At 46.3% G+C, this 24,269-nt stretch overlaps 1 protein-coding gene across 1 annotated transcript in view; it reads right to left on the bottom strand.

Moving 5' to 3' along the window:
• Nucleotides 1-4,812: 4,812 nt before the first annotated feature.
• The window catches only part of sall2 (spalt-like transcription factor 2), a 179,852-nt gene continuing 160,395 nt past the window's right edge, over nt 4,813-24,269 (bottom strand). The window contains exon 4 of the mRNA XM_084007669.1: nt 4,813-4,825. The gene's annotated coding sequence lies outside the window, so the exon portion shown is untranslated. The remainder of the gene's footprint in view (nt 4,826-24,269) is intronic.

The following is a 24,269-nucleotide window of genomic DNA, read 5'->3' as shown; positions in this document are numbered from 1 at the left end:
TGTCTTAACATGATGTTGATGCTACAGCAGGACACCTTGGTCAATAAGTTACACAGATAATTGCGTGATGAATATTAGCGGTGTCAGTGAGCGTATTTAATTACAGCGTGCACGCCGGAGAGCAAATCAGCCAGATGCCAGCTGCCATGCCGGCGGAAAGCTCAAACACAAAATAACCACAGAAAAAAGTCAGACGGAGCACAGGAACCAGGTGAAACACGTACAACACCTTGAGGGGCTTCGGAGCGCTCTCTTAACTCCTAAATTGATTTTATGGCAGGTTAAATACCCTCTTTCATCGATCATGCACGGAATTAATCTAATCCATCAAAAATCCGCCTTTAATCTTAATCTTGTGACGTGAACGTAGCGACAATTTAGGGTGCGAGCAGCCTGGACTGGAATTCAATTAAGGGTGGGAAAAAGTGCAGATTCACTCCGAAGACTTATTATATTTTATTTTCTCTGTTTCTATTCATTTCTAATTATGACCTCGATCCATTTAAAATAGAAATAAACACGATCAGTTCAGACAACGCTATGAATCAAGGGTGTCCAATTTTCTACGGCAGCAAAAGCCGCAGCGCGGCGTACAGTAAATGACCTTTTAACTGTACAATTACAGTAAATGACTGGCTCTTCATGCAGTAAGTTTCTGTATCTCTCTTCCGTATCAATTTACTGGGATCATACAGTCATTTGCTGCAGTAATTCAAAACGTGTTTCACCACTGCACAATCTACAGTATCTCCACTCTATCAGGGACAAAAAAAAACGGTATAGCAGGAGAAATAGTAAAGTAATTTATTGTAATCAAAATGTAGTGTACTGTGTCAGCGGTGAATTACTGTGAAACAAACGACTTACCGGGCAGGATCATTAAACCGGCGTGCCGAGACTCAAAGAATGCATCGCTTTCACAGCAATATCAAGTGGAATCATAATACAGGAGGTCACTACGAGGATCTCACTATAAATTTACATCAGCGTGATACAATGGAGCTTACTTTTCTTCACTCCCCAAGCTCCTCAACGAGTCGATTAATCTGCACTTACTTAACATCATATACTTTGCTATTTTGTTAAGTAGCAGGTCGACAAGGTTGTCGGAAGCATAAGCCCCTCCAAACGCCGCCATTACACCGGTGATGAATAAGATAGTTATGGAACATTCCAGAAACCCTCATTTTTTTTAAAAACTGACCTTGTCTTTTATGGTCTCTGCGAATTCACTGCAACTTCAGAGCTTGAGTACTCTCTTGTGAGCTCATTCTCCGCCGTCGAACCAAGCTCCTTTTTTTTCCGAAGGCCACCTGTCGTGCGTCTTCCAGCGGCTCCGGGCCAGCGGCTGTGCGAGGAGCCGTTGCCAGCGACCGTGGCTTCTGTTTTGCTTCTGTCCTGGCCCGGCTCGCGAACCAGCTGCCGTGGCGAGAAATAAAGGCTTCGCTGCCCGAGCCTCAAACAGCACGAGAGGTTTCTCCCGTCAAATAAAGCCCAGAGCCCGCGGAGATTGCAGCTGCAGGTATTTTGTGGCCTGGTGGAGCAGAAAGAGAGAGCGATGGTCAACTTTGATCTGGGTTCACTTTATTTAAAAAGGTGCAACAGTAAATGTAACCTTAATCATCTGCGCTGTGAGCAGAAATCAACGAGCCGTCACCGCTGCATCGGACTACCAATCCTGCGCAGTGAAGCTGTTGTTAAAGGCTGTTAATGCAGAGATTTCTCAGGGTAAACCTCCAGGAGATCCTGTGGGATCTGCTACTTGTTGAAATAAAGTCAGTCAGAAATTAGAAGCTGTAGTGTAGACTTTTAAAAACTCGATCGAGACAAGCTAGCACTGTGTTCTAGCTTGTCTAGGAAAATGCGTCTCCATGAAAAGCCCCATTCTCCTGGTCACAGTTGTGTATCAGATCTTTATTTAATGGAGTTGAATTCATAATATGTTTTCATTGCAAGAGATCTGCAAACTATAGAAGTACTAGAACTACTAGTAAAAGTGTTTACGGATGTTCCGAACGGCTACACTTAAGGCCTTTTTCAACATTCAGGGTCGCCATCGATGCAGTATTTCAAACTTTCATGGGTTGAGTTGCAACCGATATTTTTGAAACAGACTTGCTCATGAAGGCTGCTATATGGAGGATTGTGGGTCAGACAAGCCAGAGAAGCATGCTGGCTTGTAAACTGGGATGCAGTCGTACATCCCGGTATGATACGACAGCTGCGTCCCAATCTGCCGGCCACATTTGAAGACCGAACGCACCACAGCGGCTTTGTCAAGGCCGTCAAACGCAGGCGAGAAACGCTGCCTTCTTTTCCCCGGATTCGGAGGATCCAACTGATGGATCCTTCAAAACCCATCCCTAAGAATAATTTTGTGGCGGTGACGACTGGCGTCTACGAGGGGATCAGCGGTTGGACATGCAGCCGAATACGAATTCTCTCAGCCTGAAATATATAAAGCACTGATGGAACCGGTGGTGAAGGATCGTCCATCGTCACATTAAAGAAAAGAGAATGAAATATCTGGCTTCATTTTAATCACATAATGTTAGTTACCTCTTCTATGCTCTTTAGTGTCAACACCAGCTGGTTGCTAGACGACGGGAGCGCCAAAAGGTGGGGGCGGGAAACAGCTGGTAACGCAAAACCCTCTGTGGACCAGACCATCTCACTTTGGAGACCGCTTGGTTCGGTCCATTGCAGTCAACGAAGATCACATCCGGCTCGAACGGATAGTACAGTAGTGTGGGCATCGGAATCCTTCTGTTCATGATAAAAGCATGAGACGTATAGTATTTGTGTTTTACATTTTCGGCTCTTCCAGGCGGGTCAAACCATCTGCTGTCATAGAAAGGGCCGAGACACCATCAACGTTTGAAATGGGGACAAGAGTGTCTCTCCTGAAATCGCGTCCGTGGTGCGAAGTGACGGGAACTGTGTACGGCATGACAAAAGCTACTTCATGGCGGCCGCCTGTAGCGGCTGCGCTTGTCGGTTTCAGAAGGCTTTTATTCTGAAGGCAGAAAGGTGATCTGACAGGGCACTTCGCCTGAAGCGTTGCCGACACCTTAACAGCCATCACGTCGAGGACGGACAAAAAGTGGTACCTCATTGTAATTTTATCTCCCAAACCAAAAACCCGCTGTGTTGCTGCGTTCAGCCTGACACAAAAGTCAGTCTACATTATTGTACAGCAAAGACGGGAAAGCCTCTAGTGACGACGCATCAAATGGCAATTCATAATCCCGACTATTAACTCTGATGATTAAATTGCCATTTTAATGAGTAAGTGAAACGTGTCTCAGGCAATCGAGCGGCAGCGATGGGGAACGTCGTTTCATGTCTTTGACATTCCTTGTTATCTAAAATCATCAAAACATCTGAAGAATGATTTTTCCGTGAGAGAGAGAGAGAGTACGCTGTGATAAATACGTTATAAACTTTGGAAAGACGCTTTCATCCGCCATAAATAAATGAGCAGTTTCTCCGAATTTTCTAACTGAATTTCTGTTAAAATGGTCTCGCTCTGCATTGTTAATATGTGAAAAAAACCTGTATCTATCTAGCTGTCTGAAAAAAGTGTGTGATTTGGACGTGAGCGCGGTGGTGTCATCTTTCATCTCCGAGAGTACGGGCTCAATGTCAAGCTGCCTTTCTGCGTTTCCCCTCCCCCCACCCCCACCTTTTTTCTTTTTTTTTCTAGCCTTCGTTCTCCCGAGTAAATATTCTGCATCGCCGTGTGTCCCTGGAGGTAAAAGACCGAGACAACAAAGAGTCCACACACACCTGCGTAAACATCATAAGAGTGAAAATATGAGGGTGTCAAATAATATATATATATATATATATATATACTGCTGGAATATATCTGCACAGTCACTTGAGAGCGAGGGACTGACGTGCCGAAAACAACAAACACAACGAGAGCCAAGTGAGTGATAATCACAATAATGACGATAATCACCGACCATCCGAGCAGAGAGAATATAAAGTTTGAACAAATTACATGCTGGTTAATTTTCCGCCTCCACCAAAGCAGCAACACGGAGGCGGGGCCGAGCGGCTAACAATGATGAATTGTCCATACGTGCGATGATATTAACAATAATTACTGCATTAGTGTAAATTCACACAGCGATTGAAAAGCGGACTCCGTGAGTCGCATGCAGAATCTTTGTCGTGTAAAAAAAAAGTAATTCCATCGTGTTCGCGGCTCCCTTTCATCGCTATTGTTTCGGGCTCCGGCTGACATGAGTGTAATTTACAGGTGGTGCCAGGCTTCACTGCCATCCGCCATAAATTGGTCTCCATTTTCTGGCATCTGGGCTTTTTGGAAGTTGGATTTCTTTGATCTTTTCAGCCCTACACCACGGCGTTTTTCTGCTTTTCCATTTTATATCATCACCTCTCTCCCTCTCCTTGTCCTGTCTGTCTCATCAAACTGTCCGCCTCCCCTGTTCTTCTTTTCTTTTTTCTTTTTGAAATCTTGTCACTTATCTTTTCTTTATCGCATGTCTTACTTATCTCCCGGTATCATCTTCTTTTACCTTTACTTCTCGCTGTGAAGCTGTCATTATCTGTAACGAGTGGGGGGGGGGGGGGGGGGGGTTATTATTGTGGAAATGTTATTTGAACGTGTGTGGAGGATTGTCAAACTATAGCAATCTGTAAATCAGGGATGAGGAATCGTAATAGTTAAAGTCACTTTAAAGGGGAGGTTGTTTGCTACATCAGAATTTAAGACGTTCCCACAATTAATTTAGCACATCAAGTCTTTTGTGCTACAAAAAACATGTCAAAACAACTGAAGAGACTTTAAAAACTGTTTTTCTCAAATTAGGGAGTTTTATTCATCTTGGATAGAAAATGTGCATAAGCGCACATGGATGGAAATACAGTTAGATGAGTCCAGATTTGATCATTCAGTGCCTCTGTGACATTTTAAACTCTCTTTACATTATGGATAGTAAGTAAACATTATTTCCAGAATTGGTCAAGTGTTGGTCAGGTCATTTTTTTGGAAACGCTGGAACTCAGCCGTCTAACAACTGATCTCTGGTCTGATGGCGGGCTTCACCGGAGCGACCGCCTGCGTTTGCTACAAACCAGGATTCCTACTTCACACTTGAATCCTTCAGGCGTATTACATGCAGACAGAGTGGAGGGTGAATTGCTTCTGCCTTTGAGGAGATCAGAGGAACGTGGTATCCGTCAGAAGATGAGTGATATCATCACAATGCTGCTAATTTGAAATGCGTCTTCAAAGTTCTCGTGCCACAACGTCTCATCCCCGACGACAGTGAGGGAGAGGAGGGGAATCTGGATGAAGAGCACTCGTGGGACGACATGAATTCAGTGGGAAGACACAGAATCAGCTCATCAACCTGCAGTGAATCGAGAGGGTGGGGCTTGGTACAACCAAAATAAGAATTTTTTTTAAGCGACCAAAAGGGTTACAATTAACTTTCATGAACTGCAAACACACCATTTTTACAATGTTAAAGGTATTTACAGTGTTAAAAAGGTATCAACACCACATGCAAAGGCATTTGTGCAGCTGGAAGTTTAGGATTGGATAAAAGTGGTTTTGCCGATAGTATATCAGCTCTTTGTTTTCTGAAGGACTCTTTATTTTACTGTGTAAAAGAATCAATGAGACTTCTCGATGGTAACGTCTGTGTAACTCCATTGTAATTACAATCTTTATACTTTAACCCTTACAGTGTTTTGTGCATTATTTCATCATGGGTCCCGAGTGTTTTCATTTACAGTCTCCACAACACCATGCCATAAAGCATCCCCTGCTTTATGGTCTATTTGACTCTATATGGGACCATAATTTACTAAATAAAAATCATGCTGTATTGAAGAGGGCCCGAAAGTAGCGATCGAGACTATAAACTCATGTTAACGATGTTTACTGAGGTAATAAATAAAGTGAGAAGTAGGGTAATTTTCTTCTCTTTTTTTTGCAACCAGAGGAGTTGCCCCCTGGTGGCCAGCAAAGAGAGTAAAAAGCAAGGCACTTCAACATTGGCTTCACTTTTCAGAACCCGGAATGAATGATGGCATGAAGGAGGTTAATCTCCTGCACCATAGTCACAACATCAGCACAACTGTTATTTTACGTTTCTATGACAATAAAAAAAATATATATCACCACTCAAACCACGGTGTGATGGACTAGCATCACCCCTTTGCTTTTTATGATCTACTTGGGCTACTATCTATTTGTTATTCCCCCATGAGCACCAGCCGGAGGATGATTGTTTTATACTTTGTATGGATGAGCTCATCACCGCTCCAACTGACAGCCGTAATGTTGGAGCGATACGGTAATGTCCGCCCGGCCGATCTGCTCTGACAATTACGATAGTGTCCGTCTGACAGACGTGGTCAAAACAAGCTTCTCCTCCGTTTTTCTACAGCAACGTCACCAGTAACTTTCTGGAAAAGTTCAGAGATTTGCAACTTAAAACGCTCGGAGCGGTCGCACAAAAAAGACTCGCTCGGAGAGAGAGATGCCGGGTGCAGAGCCTTTTTTTTCCCTCCCAATTCAGAAGCACGTTTGAGGCTATGTTTGGAACAGCCCTTTCAAACAGGCACAGGCCGTCACAGCTCTGGATCACAAAGCCCCAGGAGTGCAGCAAGGACTAGGAGGACGTGGCGTTTAGTGCTCGTGAGTGGAACTGGCTGAAGAAACTCGAGCGCAGTTCTTGCACGATTCGCCGAGGCAACAGATCTGACAGGAGGAGAGGAAAAAGAAATAGGTTACCATTAGCATGGTGGTTCCAACCCCGTCCCTGGACTTGAATACACGCCTACTTAAGATGGAGGAGACCCAAACGCAGTTCGGGGTCATTAGTCAAAGGCCCCCCTCAGGCGGTCTCCGGTGGAAAGGAATCTCTGAGATCTTCACAGAAACAAGTGTGGCATGAAGAGAGTGGAAGAAAGGAACCTTTTTAATGTGTACTTTCAGTTTGCTCTGAGCCGGGAGGATGTGAGAAAGAGTTTACTTAAAGGCTACAATGCTGGATTCAGTTTGCACTGAGCCGGGAGGATGAGGAAGAAGGGACGAACTGAAGAAGTGAGGAACCGAAGAAGTGACGAACCGTAGAAGTGACGAACTTAAGGAGGGAGGAACTGAAGACGTGACGAACCGTAGAAGTGACGAACTTAAGGAGGGACGAACTGAAGACGTGACGAACAGAAGAAGTGAAGAACCGAAGAAGTGACGGACCGAAGGAGTGACGAACTTTACGAGGGACGAACTGCAGACGTGACGAACTGAAGAAGTGATGAACCGAAGAAGTGACGAACCGAAGGAGTGACCAACCGAAGAAGTGACGAACCGAAGAAGGGACGAACCGAAGAAGTGACGAACCGAAGAAGGGACGAACCGAAGAAGTGACGAACCGAAGAAGGGACGAACCGAAGAAGTGACGAACCGAAGAAGGGACGAACCGAAGAAGTGACGAACCGAAGAAGGGACGAACCGAAGAAGTGACGAACCGAAGAAGGGACGAACCGAAGAAGTGACGAACCGAAGAAGTGACGAACCGAAGAAGGGACGAACAGAAGAAGGGACGAACCGAAGAAGGGACGAACAGAAGAAGGGACGAACCGAAGAAGTGACGAACCGAAGAAGTGACGAACCGAAGAAGGGACGAACAGAAGAAGTGACGAACCGAAGAAGTGACGAACAGAAGAAGTGACGAACCGAAGAAGGGACGAACAGAAGAAGTGACGAACCGAAGAAGTGACGAACAGAAGAAGTGACGAACAGAAGAAGTGACGAACCGAAGAAGTGACGAACCGAAGAAGGGACGAACAGAAGAAGTGACGAACCGAAGAAGTGACGAACCAAACAAGGGACGAACAGAAGAAGTGACGAACCGAAGAAGTGACGAACCGAAGAAGGGACGAACAGAAGAAGTGACGAACAGAAGAAGGGACGAACCGAAGAAGTGACGAACAGAAGAAGGGACGAACCGAAGAAGTGACGAACCGAAGAAGGGACGAACAGAAGAAGTGACGAACCGAAGAAGGGACGAACAGAAGAAGTGACGAACCGAAGAAGTGACGAACCGAAGAAGGGACGAACAGAAGAAGTGACGAACCGAAGAAGGGACGAACAGAAGAAGTGACGAACCGAAGAAGGGACGAACAGAAGAAGTGACGAACAGAAGAAGTGACGAACAGAAGAAGGGACGAACAGAAGAAGTGACGAACAGAAGAAGTGACGAACAGAAGAAGGGACGAACCGAAGAAGTGACGAACCGAAGAAGTGACGAACCAAACAAGGGACGAACAGAAGAAGTGACGAACCGAAGAAGGGACGAACAGAAGAAGTGACGAACCGAAGAAGGGACGAACCGAAGAAGTGACGAACCGAAGGAGTGACGAACAGAAGAAGGGACGAACAGAAGAAGTGACGAACCGAAGAAGGGACGAACAGAAGAAGTGACGAACAGAAGAAGTGACCAACAGAAGAAGGGACGAACCGAAGAAGACTCCGACAGTCTGCAAAACAACAAGTCTTAATGTTCTTCAAAGGGGGGGAAACATCCTGCTCATTTTCCAGTTCACGCTTGTATTTGGGGGTTTATACTAGAACATGTTTACATGATTTAATGTTCAAAAACTTAACTCGGTCTCGTCCTGCCTTGGTCTTGGTTTTGGATCGATCTCAACCCCTCAAAGTCTTGGCTCGGTGCACTCTGGTCTAGGTCGTGACTTGGTCTAGTTTAGTCTTGAAACCAAAGACGCCCATCCATCAACGGCTCTGCAACTCGGGTTCTCCACCGAGCAAGAGAAGGCGGCCAGCTCGTCTTTTGAACCATCAAACCTAATTCCTCGTCCCGAAAGACAAACGCTTATTTCGCCGTATGTTTATGTTCATGCCGGCGAGGTCCTCCAACCATGCTTAAAAAAGAGCCATCTTTATGCACAGCTGTGGCTTTTTTACAGCACCCCAAGTGGAATTAATTCATTGTACACGCAACCAAACCACATTACCGCTCATTTAAACGGGAGCCTCCTCACATTTGAAAGAATGACGTGCGAAAATACCAGTGTGGGAATTAATGTTATTTTATTTGGCACGGAATCCATTTCGGCCAAAGTGAGACAGAGCAGCGGTGACCTGAGCCAATATATCCAGTGTGTGTTTGTGTGTGTGTGTGTGTGTGTGTGTGTGTTCCCGGCCAGCCGCTGTGATGTCTTCGGTCTGCAGGTTGCCATGGCTCTGTGGATGGGGCCGCACTCGTTGGCAGATGGAGCAGCAATTATTCTCACTTCTGTTGGTCAGCTCCGTTTCATGTTGCACGAGTGGAAATGTAAATTTAAGCTGCGATTTTCTGTGAAAAATATACATCCACCGGGGGGAAGTAAGTGCGGGCGCTGCTGCGAGCGAGCCCACCTGAGTGTTATTACATCCCATCTGTGCTTCGACATCTCCGTCCTTCACTTCAAATCTGTCTCGACATTTATGTGTTTTCTATATTTTCAGACAAAAATAGATTCTTCTATAACTAGCTGAAAAAAATGGCACAAAAATAAAGGAATATTGAAAACAACAGGTGAATAATCAAACAATGTATATATTTAAATCCTTACTTATTATTGCCCATCATGTGGTTTTAGTAACAATACAGTCTATTTAGCATAAAGCAACATCAACCTCATCGAATTAACGGCAGCATCAGAGCAGAAATAGAGTAAATAACACAACCTTATCCACAGAACACAGTGCAACAGCGTGGGCGGCTGATTAGAATGCGTGGCTTTGTCTGCGACCGCCACGTCTCGTAAAGAGGAGGAAACGGAGCCAGTGCATTTGTAGGGGGACTATTTTCAGCTGTGTATTAATACACATTTTTGGTGATCTCGTGAGTAATCCTGGCAGTCGGAAAGTGTGTGTGTGTGTGTGTGTGTGTGTGTGTGTGTGTGTGTGTGTGTGTGTGTGTGTGTGTGTGTGTGTGTGTGTGTGTGTGTTTGTGTGTGTGTGTGTGTTCATGGTCGTGAAGAACATGTCACCCAACAAGTGCAACAGTGAAGTCACACGCTGATGTGCTTTTATTAGTTTTTAGATAAAATAATGGAGTTCTATGACACAGAAAAGATAATTGCAGTGAGGTTTAACTGCAGCTGTTTAGGATCAGTGGATCTGGAGCTGTTGGAAGTAATAGATTACTTTTTTCCTGAGTAAGATATTTGTTGTCTGCAGTGGCGGTTCTACACGGGGGCCTACAGGGGCCAGTGCCCCTGTAAAAATGTCCCAGGCCCCCCCTGTGGCCCCCCCAGAGCTGACTGAATAAGCTGACTGAATGATAAAATGAAAATGAAATAAATTGATCAAGTTATTACGATTTTATGCGCTAGCGCCAAAAGCGGAACTAATGTGACTCAGTGCTCTACACGGAATAATTAGAGCGACGCACCCAAACACTGCCTTGCCGGATGCGAGATGAGAGTGAGAACGGCACTTTCCATTTTTTAATGTGCCCCTCTGATCAAACATTGGCCCCACCTTGGCCCCCCCAGTAAAATTTGTCTAGAACCGCCACTGGTTGTCTGCATTCTTATTATTTGACAGTGAATCGTGTGTGTAGGATCCTTATAAACATAAATATGTGTGGGCGTGTTTGACCCATCTTGTGTGGATATGAATCTGATTACCCATCACATTGTGGGGACTCACCTTCCTTGTTTGGTCTATAATAATCTATGCTGAAGACTCAGACTGAGGTACACGGCCAGGTTTGGTTCTAGGGTCAGGGGTCAGGCTGATACTTCTGCTTCGGGTTAGTTTCAGTCTCCAGGAAATGTATGGCAGTCAATGCAACGTCCCCCAAAAGTCATGAAAACAGAACCGTGTGTGTGTGTGTGTGTGTGTGTGTGTGTGTGTGTGTGTGTGTGTGTGTGTGTGTGCGTGTGAGACATAAGTGTATTCAACAGCGTGCCAGACTAACTCACCGTCCACAAGCACCTGAGTCTCGGCTGACCGACTCTGCTGCATAAACAGTGCCACGCTAACACAACCCACACACACACACACACACACTCCATACACACACACACACACTCCAAACACACACACACACACTCCTACACCATTCACACACACACTCCAAACACACACACACGCACTCCTACACCATTCACACACACACACTCCAAACACACACACACACGCACTCCTACACCATTCACACACACACTCCTACACCATTCACACACACACACACACACCTACTCCATTGACACACACACACACGCATGCACACACAATTCTCTCTCTCTCTCTCTCTCTCTCTCTCTCTCTCTCTCTCTCTCTCTCTCTCGTGCACCCTCCCACTTCTTTTCATCTCCCTCGCTTTTCCTCCATCAACCAGATGGCTGACCCATCTGCTCCCCCTCTTTCCCTCACTCTACACCTCCAACGCCCCCCCCCCCCCCCCCCCCCCCCCCGCTCTGTGCTTCATGTGGTCCAGGTCCAAGTCCTGTACGTACAGGACCCTCAGTTCCTTCAGACAGGGACGGCTCGCTCTTGCACTGATATCGTGTTTGTGCGCATCTGTTTGGTCGGCCGGCATTTTGAAGCCATTTCTGACGACGGCTCTCTGTGAAACTTGTGTTTCTGTGTGTGTGTGTGTGTGTGTGTGTGTGTGTGTGTGTGTGTGTGTGTGTGTGTGTGTGTGTGTGTGTGTGTGTGTGTGATGTGTGCACACATCTGCTTAGGTAGCCAAATTTATCCGTGTGTGAACGCAGCACACCCACCATCTGCTCGTGTGTTTCTGTATTTCCAGGCGTGTTTGTCTGATTATGGATGAAAATGTGTTTTGCTTGAGTGTAAAAGTGTGCATGTGGTGTTTGGATCAGCGTTGCTTTATTTTTCTAGGCAGCCATGCCTTTCTTCGCTGGGCCATGGTTTAAAAGGAATAGTTTGGGGAATCACACAGATCCGTTTTCTTGCTGAGGATTGGATGAGAAGATTGATACGACTCTCATATGCCGCCAGCAGCTGGTTGGAGTTTAGCGTGGAAGGGGGGGGGGGGGGGGGGGGGGGCATCTTCCCTGGCTGGGTCTGTAGGTAACAACATTTACCAACAATACGTCGGAAAACTGAACTGTGGAAGTCGAAATGACGTCTAAGAAAAAGTCTAAATGTATTTTTACATTAAGGGTTTTCTATAGATTAAACAAAGGAGAATGAATGTGTTGATTAGTGAGCTTGAGAGGTGCTGATAGTGTCGGGGGTTTGGGCTCAACAGTACGATATGCGGTATGAGAGCCATTTTTTCTTTTTAAGCCTTAAGCTATGAGAGATGACTGATAAAAACCCTTCCCTGTGGTTTCCATCGTGGAAGTGGCTTACTAAAATGGAAAAAGGCATCGCTGTCCGTGGTCCTGAAATACCGGATCATGTTTAAGAACCATCTTGTTCCCTTAAAACAGTATTTATTTATGCTAAGCTAATGTCTCCTGATTGTACCTTCTCTGGAATAAAGCAAACATATTTCCCAAAACGTCAAACTCTTATTTAAAATTCAGTTTAATGACAACCTGACGCATGATTTTGTAGCTCAGACGATGATCAACACTCTACTCACCAAGTTGATTGCTGAGAGACGTCAGACCATCAAACAGGTTGTAAACAAGCCACAAGTCTCACCACCATCAGGAGCGTTTCTATTGCCTCCCAAGGGCTCTCAACATGGTGACGTCTGAGGAACAGCTTGCAGCTAACAGTGCTAACAGTGCAGACGACAGCAACAGTGCGACGTGATGACGCTGTGGGAACAAAACAAAGAGAAGCTCAGTTAACAACACACACAGAGGGAAAAGCAACTTCCTTCGCTGCTCGGCTGGACTTTACTCCGCTATATATTTATACATTTGCAAATTGTTGATTGCTGCTATGCTAATGCTGCGAATATCGGATGAACCATGATGCCGGTCTGTAAAATCTGTGGCGGGTGATTTTTACTGCATGGCTTTGTTTTTTTCTTCCTCATAAAAATGTTTAATTATCACCAATTAGAATGAAAAACAGATCCACGTTGTAATAAATAAGACATTTCCTTTACAGCCTCCTCGTTTAGAGAAAAGCACGTGTGCCGAGTAGAGCTGCCTCGGAGGCTCGACGGCTCGCCGGCAGCTCCACCTGCTGCCGCTCGGTCTCCGGTCACCTCGACCTTGCCTTTACAGATAGAGCTAATACCCTGCCGAGAGACGTCTGACTGACAGGTGGGCCACGCAGCAGCCCTACACAAACACTCACACACTCACACACACACACACACACGCCCTGTAAGCCCACATGCGAATGGACAGACACAAACACACGAGCCATGAGATAAACAGCATGAAGCCTGAGGAGCGGAGCGATCGCTTCAGACGGACGTGGCAAGAGTCAACGAGGAGAATAACAGCGAGAAGGGGGAAAAAATGGCAAAGCAGGCAGTCTTGACAGGCAGGCTGGACAATCACACAGATGGACAGATGGGCAAAATGACAGGCAGGCAGGCGGACTGATATTTTTGCTATGCAAGCCACAGCTGCCTTACCATGATATGAATATCTGAGCAGGAGCACGGAAAACACGTAAAAATGAAAAATAAACAGAATTTTTAGATTTTTGCACACAAACCACACACACATAACCTTCACCGGCACAAAGGCGGCGTGTTTCAGATGCAGAGACGGTGGTATTTGGTTTGGAGATGGAAGAGTCGTGTCAAAGAAGCTGATCACAGACGTCTGAGGAAGAAAAGAGAGAGTAGAGAGAGGGAGCGCAGTGACAGGACACTTCTTCAGACGCGCCGCTTGTTCAATTATTCAATAAAAAAAAGGGTAGAAAACAATAGTGAAATACATGCGAATCATCCTCCGCCTGTATTTCTTTGCATTCATGTGGATGGAGGGTTCGTGTGTGTCCTCGTCGGTATTAGAGCCACACCTGGTGGAAGCGGTCTGAGCCGGGAGACCTCAGGTGTGGCGACGATGCAGAGGAGGGAGGGATGGAGGGGGAGGAGGTCAAAGGTTGCTACGGGCACCGGGCCAACTGTACTCAAGTGGAAGACCATCAGAAACCCTAATCCCTCGACGCTCAAGAGGAAACCACACGGAAAATAGGGGACGACGGCCTCGATGGCGTCCACTTGTGCGCACGCAGCATGCACAGATGCTACCGCACACTCACACAAACATCCACCAGATAGAAATGACAGAAACAGCACCACGGGCGAAGACAACACAAAAACAAAAAATGCGTCCCACATGTTAACAAGCATAATAATGCTCCCACCGTGTAGCTCCGTTGCCTCGGTTAGCGCCTGGAGTCTCGGCAGCAGACGGCGGCGGGAAAACAAGGGAAGAGGAGGAGCAGTCGGGGGGTCACGCGTGCCGGGTCACAGCTCGTGGCCTCTCCTGTCATCAGCTGCTTTAACCCTTCATTAATCCCCACACGGTGCGCTTTAACCCCCTCGTTGTGTGTAACCTCACCAGCTCTCTCCTGGAACCCCCCGCGGAGAGCGCCAGAACCAATTAGGCGAGATGAAAGCCTCCGTCGGAGCTGACGGGGACCTCCAGATCACAAAGGGGGAGCGGGAGGAGGAGACAGAGATGATCAAGACTCAGGTGAGCAGAGAAACAAGCAAAAACAAAACACATTTTATTGCAAATCTGCAAATTGGTGCGCTATAAATTGCAGAGCGAGACAAGAGCTTCTTCAAGGTCTTTTTCCACTCGGTTCAGAACTTTATATTTATTTACAGGAATAAGACGAGGTACTATAACTAGCAGAAAAAGGAAAAGGAATAAAGAACAAGGGCATAAAGGGGTTAAATCTGTTTTGATGATGGATAATGGCCGCGGTCTGGGAAAGAAAATATATATTTATGAAAGGACAAACTAAACAGACGTGTTTCTACACTCAGAAGGTGAGAAAAACACTTTAATGTTTTATGTTCTGGGACGGCAGGCACCGGCGCCTACTGCAGAGGAGACACGTTGTATAAATACACCTGAACAGTTTTACAAGGCTGTGTTGCAGAACAACAATGCGTGGCAGCGAGCGAGACGCGGGGTTGTAAATATCCTCAACAAGCAGCCGCACCGGAAGACCCTCCCAGAGCAATAAGAAGCCCCACCGCTGAATAGTTAGATGAAGGGTATTGTAGTAACAAGCACTGTAGGGATTACAGGCGAGGGCGAAGCAAAGACTAGGCTTACTCTGATATGTTTTAACAAGAGAAGAAAGGGAAGGGAAAATAGCGAGGGCTGGTTTGGAGGAAACAGATGGGATTGTTGAGGAAGCAGACACGGAAAGAATTTTAACATCTGGTAAAGACCGCCCCAACCCTCGAAAGCAAGAATATATATATATACACACCATTCCATACTCTAAGATCAAATGTAATGGCATTAAGAAGCAATATAATTTCGAAAAGCAGAATGTCTTTTGCTTTTAAAAAAAAACAAAACATCAGAGACATCCTTAAAACACAACCTACGTCTGCTGCTGCAGTCTATGGAGGCCACTGCTGCTGGAGTAATTGGTATCTCTGTGTCTTCTGTGATACCTGTATAATACATGTCAGTCTAAAAGTCTAGACGCGCTCCGAGGCCCCCCCCCCCCCCCCCCGACACCGGAATCAAATCTTTTACCTTTGATGTCACATATAGCTGTACTTTTTTTTGTCTAGGTTTGCCCGCTCAATCACCAGAAGTCAGTAGAAGAAACAAATAAACCCAAAAAATCAAAGCACGAACAGAGCTTTTTTGTTGTTTTTTCTCCCCACACAGCAGACGAGTCGGAGCGCAGAGAAGAACAGGGGGAACTAATCACATTAATGATGGCTCTGTTCAGTCGATGTGTCCCAGTAATAAGCCACTGGCAGCGACTCAGCGTGCTTAATATCAGGACCCGGGAACACCTGAATGGAGTGCAGCGAGTGTTAATGTTATTAGTTACACCTGTGTGATGTCAAAATATCCAAATAATAAAAAAAAAAAAAGGTCTTCAGACACCTCCAGACTGGACAATGGCTCACACAGGCATAACTAATAATATTAACAGCCGCGTTGCGGTTGCTGCGGAGCGTGCTGGCTCTCTGTCATCATGCTGTAACAGTGAAATTAATCCCTTAATTGTGTCATTAGTTACACCTGCTGTGAAGAAGGTCCACGGTGAGAAAAAGGTGTTTCACTTCAAACATGTTGGAGGGTTTTGGATCTTGAAGCGGCCTTCGTCGATGTTTTTCGTCACGGCGGCGTCAACATGGGTGTAATTGATCAAACTAATTAGGGCCCCATTCTATTTAGTGTTGTCATGCCTGCATTGAGCCAGCATTTAGCCCACCTAAATGGAACGGGGCCATCGTAACTGTGATTGATTACACCCGTTGCTACGGTGGAGACTCTAGCCGGGTCCCAGTCCGGAGGCCGCATCCTTCCGGGTTCCTTCTGTGTCCGGGTTCGGAGGATCCAACTGATGGATCCTTCACGGCCCGACTTTGATTCGGAGACGACTGGATTTTAATTAACATTAACGAGCAATGCATAGAAATCTATCATGCACCAGTAGTGAAGCGTATCCTCCATCATAACAGAAAATAAAAACAATAAAATATCCATTTCAATCGTATAACGTTACGTCATATAACGGTACTTATATGCTCTTTCTTGTCAACTGCAGCTGGTTGCTAGGCGACGAGTGACAAAGGTGATTCAACCAGGAAATCCTCTGTAGACCAGACCGTCATAGTTGGGCTGAATTGGGACACGGCTTATATGTAATATGAATGGGGTGATTCTCTAAGCCCCGCCCCCCCACTTCAAAATAAAGATAAATTCAGGATGTCAAAGTTTTTCTGCAGCAAAGACAAGATGCATGTTAAAGGTACAGATCAGTGTAAAAGTGAAACACCACATCACCTGGAGATCCAGACAGAAGACAGCAACAGCATCACACAAAAAAAAGATGATCTGAAACAATTGCATTGATGCTACGCTGTGATTGGCCAGTCGGCGTTGGAGGGCGGGACAAAGGAGGGTAAAGGATCGATTCTGGCCCGGCCCCGGAGTTCCCACGGAGCGCTTTAACTCATTTCATGGCTCGCAAGTTGACTATTTGATTCAGTCCGACTCCCAGCACTCATCATTTCCAGCCGCAGGCAGCTGTTTTCAGTGGAAGAGGTCCGATCACGCCACTGTGGACTTCCTGCCCGGCATCAAACGGCACACAAAGTGAGCAGGCAGCAGGTGAACATGGTGCAACACTTAGCAGCTAAAGAGGCCAATATTGGCCCCCAGGACCCGGCGAAGAACAAAACGGATGTTAAAAGGAGAGTAAAGTGGACGGAAACGACTGGACGTGTTAAAAAAACCAACAGATATTAACTTTAACGGTGGTTAAATATCAGCACTGGGCTTCAAACTCATGTCGTGAAAATACTTTAAATGCTAATTAGGTGTTAAGCTGCGTCCCAATTCCCCTTACTATAACAGTTTGGAGTTCACACTGCAAAAACTTAAATTATACATCCGCTAATCAGCGTGCGCGTGCTGCTGATTGACACTATTGATAAGTTTATAAAAAGATGCCGAAACACGCTCTAGAAGAATCACAGTAAACAATAAACTATTAAAACGTCGCTTTGCGTTCGTCAGGTTTAATTGGCGATCCGTTTCTGTGAAGATGCATTTTGATGGAGGCCGTTTTTCCCCCTGTAGCACAGGTGTAGCACAGATGTAGCACAGGTAGCACGTGCAGCAGGTTTTAATTCTAACCAGAGCTGCTAATTAGCCCTCCGTCAGGTGTGAGGGGGGGAACTCATCAGCACGGTCGCCTGCTGAGGAGATCTGTCGAAGGGGAATCAGAAGCTGCAGCCTCCCCCCCCACATCACTGTGTAATGGACTCACCCTCATGTCAAAGTCACCTTGCACTTCAGAGCCCCCCCCCCCCCATAAAGAGCCACGTGGACTTTACCTGTAAGTGACACATATGGTATCTCCTCTGAATCTGGAGGGATGAAGAGTAAAAGGACTGGATCGTGCGGCGTATGAAAGGTGGAACGGTGCTTACTTGTGCTTCTGAAGGGGCCGTCGCACAGCTGCAGCCAGTAAAAAATTAATTTGATGTACGTTTCATTGCCTTTGTATAAATCGGTATGATCTCCGGGCGTCTGACGTACCTGGTGTTAATTTTACAACGTGCAGCTGTGCCTTCTTTAAACAACGGACACAACAAACACATTTTTGTCCCCATAAAATATAAAGTTGGAGGAAAAGTTGAGTTGAATTAAGGGATGAAGTCTTTATTTTTTATTTTTTTCGGGCTCGTGTTCAGGAATATGCATGAGACGTGTCGTTAGTAAGAGGACATGAGATTTTGTCTCGTCTGCGGCTTTGTTGCACGGAGATTCTTCTTCAGGATTTTGGCATTATTTATGGGACAGCTGCTTCTCTCATCTTCTGTCTAACTTTCAGCCAGCAGTGAATCCTCCTCCTCTTCTAAGTGGAGACATAGTCGTGCATCAAGAAGTTTTGCTTTCATGAGATTCCCGTCACAAAGAGTGAGCTTTAACCCCATAACAATTATCACTTTTTTTTACCTCAACGTGGCAGCTCTGCATTGCTGTATGCATATGAAGCTGTCTGTCTGTCTGCCTGCCTGTCTGTCTGTCTGCCTGCCTAGGAGGGGAAATATAGTGACATATAGTGAAATATAATGGACTCCACCTCCTGGACGTGTTATAAATTCCAACAGAGAACCGTTAACAGGGAGGTCTGCAGATAATCCAGTGTAACCAAAGCTGATTAGTAATTAATTGCTTTTAGGAGCAATAATAGTATGCGACAGTGCTGCAGTGGTCTAAACCTTTAACAGCCAATCACATCCAGTTTAATGTTACACAACTAACATCTACTAGACACTCATTAGAAATCCCAACAGCCTCGTTAAAATCCTTATACTACTTTAGTTTTCAAATAAATGTATTTTGGATATTTCCATTTACAGATATAAGTCAAATATAATACACAGTAGTTTTGATGAAGAGTTGGAATAAACTAATGCAGAATAAATGATACACTAAGACAGACTGAAATAAAATTATGTTTCCATCCAAAGCCAGAGTTGTATAAACGGCTCCAGAGAGCCGCATCATCATATCTGATCAGGTCCAGTGATGTCACTCGAGTCAGACTAGAAGACTGCAAGTTTGGAAATGAAAAAAAATATCTGGGGTTTAGAATTAAGGTGTGTTGGACGGGTCAAACAAACACAGGACTTTCATCCAGGAGACCGCTGTTCATGTCACGTGTTGGACTAAAAGTAAACGTTGCCGCGTCAGACGTGTTAGTTATGTGAAGAGCTAGTCCTTAGACAAGTTAATGTCACCCACGCTCTTTGACTGAACCTTAACCTCCCTTTGAAGACGGGACTTTTATTTTGAAAAGTCGTAGCCGTACAACGATTATCGGTAAGTTAAAATTGAGCATATCTGAGCGGCTGCAATCGTGTTGTGCGTGATGTAAAAGTTCTTAGTTTAGCACAAAGTTCTGAAGAATATAGAGTAAAAAAAATAAATAAATAAAAAAAACACCAGACATCTCTGGTTCTGCTGCATGATTTTTGCAAAGTTAATAAATCATTGGAAAACTCTTCTAAGTGAGTTAAGGAGGGAAAGTGGGAATTTAAGGAGTGAAGCTGTGATATTAGTGCTGTTTGAAAGGAGAGCAGGAGGAGTAAACACACCTCAACACATCACGTCTTGGAATAACATTACATTTCACACAGATGTACATCCAGACGGGGGGGGGGGGGGGGGGGGGGGGGGGCAGCAGCGGCAGCAAGAGCCCCTCGGACCGGAGGCGAACCACATCAGGTAATCCTGACTGTTTGAAACATGTGCCACGAGGAATGAATAATAGAAGGTGAAGAAGAAGAAACACCCCCCACACACACACACACACACACACACACACCAAACACCTGACTATTCCTCACTGTATCTCCGTGTTTAATCTCTCTTCTTACAGTATTTACACCTGGAGAGTCCTCGCTGAATAAAGCATACGTGACCCCGTCACCTGTACACTAATACCAAAAGGTCACGTGGGTCAAGTAACAAGCGCTGCCAACTGTGCGCACAGAGAGAGAATAAAGGGCTGCCGTCACCGCTGAGTGCTGCTGCATGAAGGCCTTGGAGACGAGATCCAACTGAATCATCAGCGCCATCAGTGTAATGAGGAGCTCGCTGCTCAGCAAAGAAAGGAAAGGAGGAGGGTGAGCATATAGATGTAGAATATAGCAGGGGAGGATAATGGAAGAGTTGCCGATAGTGGGATGGTGGGAAACGCTTGAGGAGAGACTCGAGTCGGGCAAAGCAAACATTTCTTTTTCTTCCACCGCGGTGCTTACACCAAAACACAGTAGTCTGAATTACACAAAGGAGGCCGACTGCTGGGCGCTCAAGACGTTGGCACTCAAACTGTCAGGAAGGAAAACAACACAACAGGGCTGCGAGAGGAAAAAGGGCTGAGATTGTAGAGCGACGCGAAACAATTTGCCTCCATTTTTCCGTCCGTGCCGCCACTAGTAACCACATCGGCCGGTGTCGACGTCGCTTAATATTTGAGGGGGGGGAAAACGGAGCCCTGATATTTAATTAAACTGCCATTTCCATGATTTGGTCCATTAAGCTTCTCGTCACCATCGACTCTCGTCGTTGCCACGGCGTTGACAACACCGGCCTTATTGTTTGCGATCAGAGAAGCTGAAACTTCCAAGAGGTCATTACTCATTTCTGGCGTTTTTTTGTCTCAGCTCCAGAAGAGAACGTCATCAATTATTTGCCTTCGTGCATAAACCCGGCTGCCAAAGCTGCGTGTCAATCATTTTGGGGAGTCCACCCCCCCCTTCACGTCAGTTCCGGCACGTCCGGCCCCTCGGCTGATCATCTCTCAGCAGGCGATCGTCCCGTTTGGACGGGTACCCTCTGTTATTACCCTCGTATCTTGGGCCCACAGCTGAATCACAATTGCAGAGGCATTGAAGAGCCAGGAAGCGGAGAGGGGGCCGAGGCTGGGTAACGAGCTCTGGGGAGGGTAATTAACGCCTCCATTTCCCCCCGTTGGTATTGGCGGCGGTGATCAGAGGGGGATCGGGTCGGAGGGGAAGTGGGCAACAGGCCGAGGGCACCACAGGGGGAGATGTGAAAAAGAATAAGAGATGGATGGATGGAGAGGTGAGAGAGAGAGAGGGGAGGGGGAAAACAAAGAAGATGGAGGGATGGGGGCTCCAAGTCTGGCAGAGTCGGTCCTCTTGAGATGGGTCTTCCGCTGGGGGCCAGCCGCTCTGTCAGACAGCCTGCAGCTCCGACCAGTAACACACTGTACTTTTGTACTCTTCTGTCAGAATTGTAAAAAGCATCCAGAGGGAGGAAATACTGTTGAATTTAAAAGTTTCACCTCACACGAGTCAACGAATTCCAACGAATCGGATTACAGAAGGTTCCAAAACTCGCTTAAAAAAACCCCTAATAAAACAGAAGCAAGCGTGCAAGGTCAGTCGCTAAAAGGGAAAGCACAACACCCCCCCCCCGTAATGGTGCGCCACCTAAACAAATGTAAGTGCTCACATAACCAGAACTGCAAACTGCCACTAAAACAGCGAGAAAAGAAAAAGAAGAAAAAAAAGCCAATTGATACCGTGAGACCGCAATTCACTTTTCTCCACCCTCCCGAGGGACTCAAGTCACCGCTTATTAACGGACGCGGCGGCCATATAAAAGAAAGGGAACTAACGCCAGGAGCCACATGGGAGTAAGTGGAGTGACCGTGGCAGCCGCCATCGCTCTTACTTGCCACGTCTTGAAGCGGTAGTCTCCGTGACCCTGTCTGTGTTTGCCTGGGAGGCAAGGGCCCCGGCGCTGTCGACGATAAAACAAACAGACAGGCCCCCATTTATACAGTCAGGTGTCATGACAAGGGATAAACAGCCCCGGCCGCTTCGGGGCCTCTTGAAGGCACAGTCTTGGCTAATGGTATAGGGGTGGCTATCATCCTCATCCTCGGCTTCGCGACCATTTTCATCATCATCATCATCATCTGCGGTGGCGGCTTGGCAGAAGCTCCTCGGTGCCTGCTGGGAAGCAGACGAGCACCGACTGAGATACTCAAGAGCTGTTTACTTTGCCGGGCTGGATTCAGTCATGTCGGTGAATAAATTCAGTCAGGGGGGGGAGAAACCCAACAATTGGCATTAACACTGCTGGGCAAGAGTGTAAGGGAAGGGGGGACCAGACACGAGGAGAGCGAGGCGACAGCGGCGAGTATGCGGCGGGAATGACAAGAGTGTTGCTGTCATCGCAAGGGATGAAAAACAGCACCTCACTGACGAGGCGAGGAAAATGGAGGGGGGGGCAGGGGTGTGCAGGGACCACGAACGCAATTATCTCCAAGCCAGCTTTGTTGTTTGTCAGAACCGGCGTGCCTTTAAGGACTCGGGGTGTTCCGATTATGTGACGCCCGGAAAAGAGCCTTTGGGGTGGACAAGAGGCAGCCAGCCGGGAGTCATTTACCCAAACCAAATAGACTTCTCGTTTATTTTTCTGTCAGGAGTGAAAGCATCGGCAGGAATAAACAACGGCTGATAGATACTAAATCACCAAAGGCACCCCGGCAATAGGTGTGGGTTTTTTTTAAAGATCCAATTATGAAGTCCAGGCATCAAAAGCGTGGGAAACGACGGTGTGTGTTTGTGTGTCAGTCACCTTTGGGACTGTGTTTAGATCTGATCTGGTGTCTGCCCCCCCCCCCACCCCTCCTGAAAACCACGTATGACCACCTGACAGATGGCGTAATGTGGGCACAGGGGTTATTTTCTGACAGTGTGAAAATCATCATGCTGGCACTCATCAATATCGCCAGCTGGTCTTTTATCATTCAGTCTAATTTAGGCATAAAGAAGGAGAGAGAAAAGCTATTTTCTTCATCTTCCTCCTCCGAGTGTCACCGAGTGTAAAGCTTTCCTCAAAGTATTTTGAAAGCCGGTGCTTACGAGTAACTGTACCTGTTGACAACCGGCAATCTCGGCGCCAGACGCAGATGTCGGCCGACACTGCAGGCACACACGCTCGTCTGCAGTCCGCTGGTTCGATGCCAAGGTCGCGTTTCACCGGGGGGTGACGGGTGTTTTCTGTGTACATGAGCAGACGGGGTGAAAGGGCGGGAAGGAGCGTTGTCAACGGCGACTACGAGTTAATACATCTAAATCTGCATCGCCTAAACGAGGCTAAAGTATTCATACCAGTTCACTAGACAGGGGATGGAAAAAGGTCTGTCCTCTGGGGACCATGAACATCACACACTCCGTGGGCAGCGAGCGTGACTAAAAGCATAAATTTAAGAACATAACTTTGAAGAGAAGTTCAAAAGAGTGCAGCGGTAGCCGTGTGCTTACAGCCTTACAAACGCATCAACCAAGGTTCGATTCCGGCCTTGTAGCCGCACTCCCCACACATTTCTGTCCACTGGCAAATAAAAAATAAAAAATAATCTTCAAAAGAAAAAGAAAATTCTCTCCTTCACACACCTGAAAACATTCGTTGCAGATGGAAATAATTGGCTCCATTCTCGAAACATTCACAAAGAGCGGTTTGAAGGGTGTTGCTGATGAGTATTTCATTTGAAGCCTTTGACCCCCGAAAGTTTTTAAACCAATGAACCAAAAAAAAATGAATTAGCACCTTGTGTTCTTCTGGCCAGAGATCCTCCGATGCTTCTCCGTCGTTATTCCGAGGACTTGAACACAAAGCAGACGAGAGCCTCTGCCGCCACGGCAACGACGTGCCTGAGAAGGTCAGGGCAGCAAAGTGCATTGCTTTTAAAGCGATCGCATTACGATGGTAAAGCACTTACTTGCATCTGCATTTCTGGTACATAAAGTTGATTATTTTCTATGCGACGGCGACCTGCAACAAAATGAGATGTTGTCTGATCCTGGGAGTCCAAGGAAACCCACTTTCACCCGTCCATCTTAAGACAGTAGCAGCTTATTTGGGGTGTTTAACATACGACACAAATGGCACACGGGTGTAAAATAGGATTTGAAGTACACACTTCAATCCGCTTTTGCTCATATTTATCTCATTGGAATTACAGGCTTGTAGCCTCCAAAGGCCGGCTACTCTTAATCAAGGCAAGGCTGTGCTTAAATGACAATGCAATGTGTTGAATATTCAACATTGCTGCA

This window comes from Eutrigla gurnardus (assembly GCF_963514095.1).
Source record: "Eutrigla gurnardus genome assembly, chromosome: 4".
In the NCBI taxonomy this organism is placed as follows: Eukaryota; Metazoa; Chordata; class Actinopteri; order Perciformes; family Triglidae; genus Eutrigla; species Eutrigla gurnardus.
The sequence above is the reverse complement of the archived record's forward strand: the minus strand, read 5'-3'. Positions and strand labels throughout refer to the sequence as shown.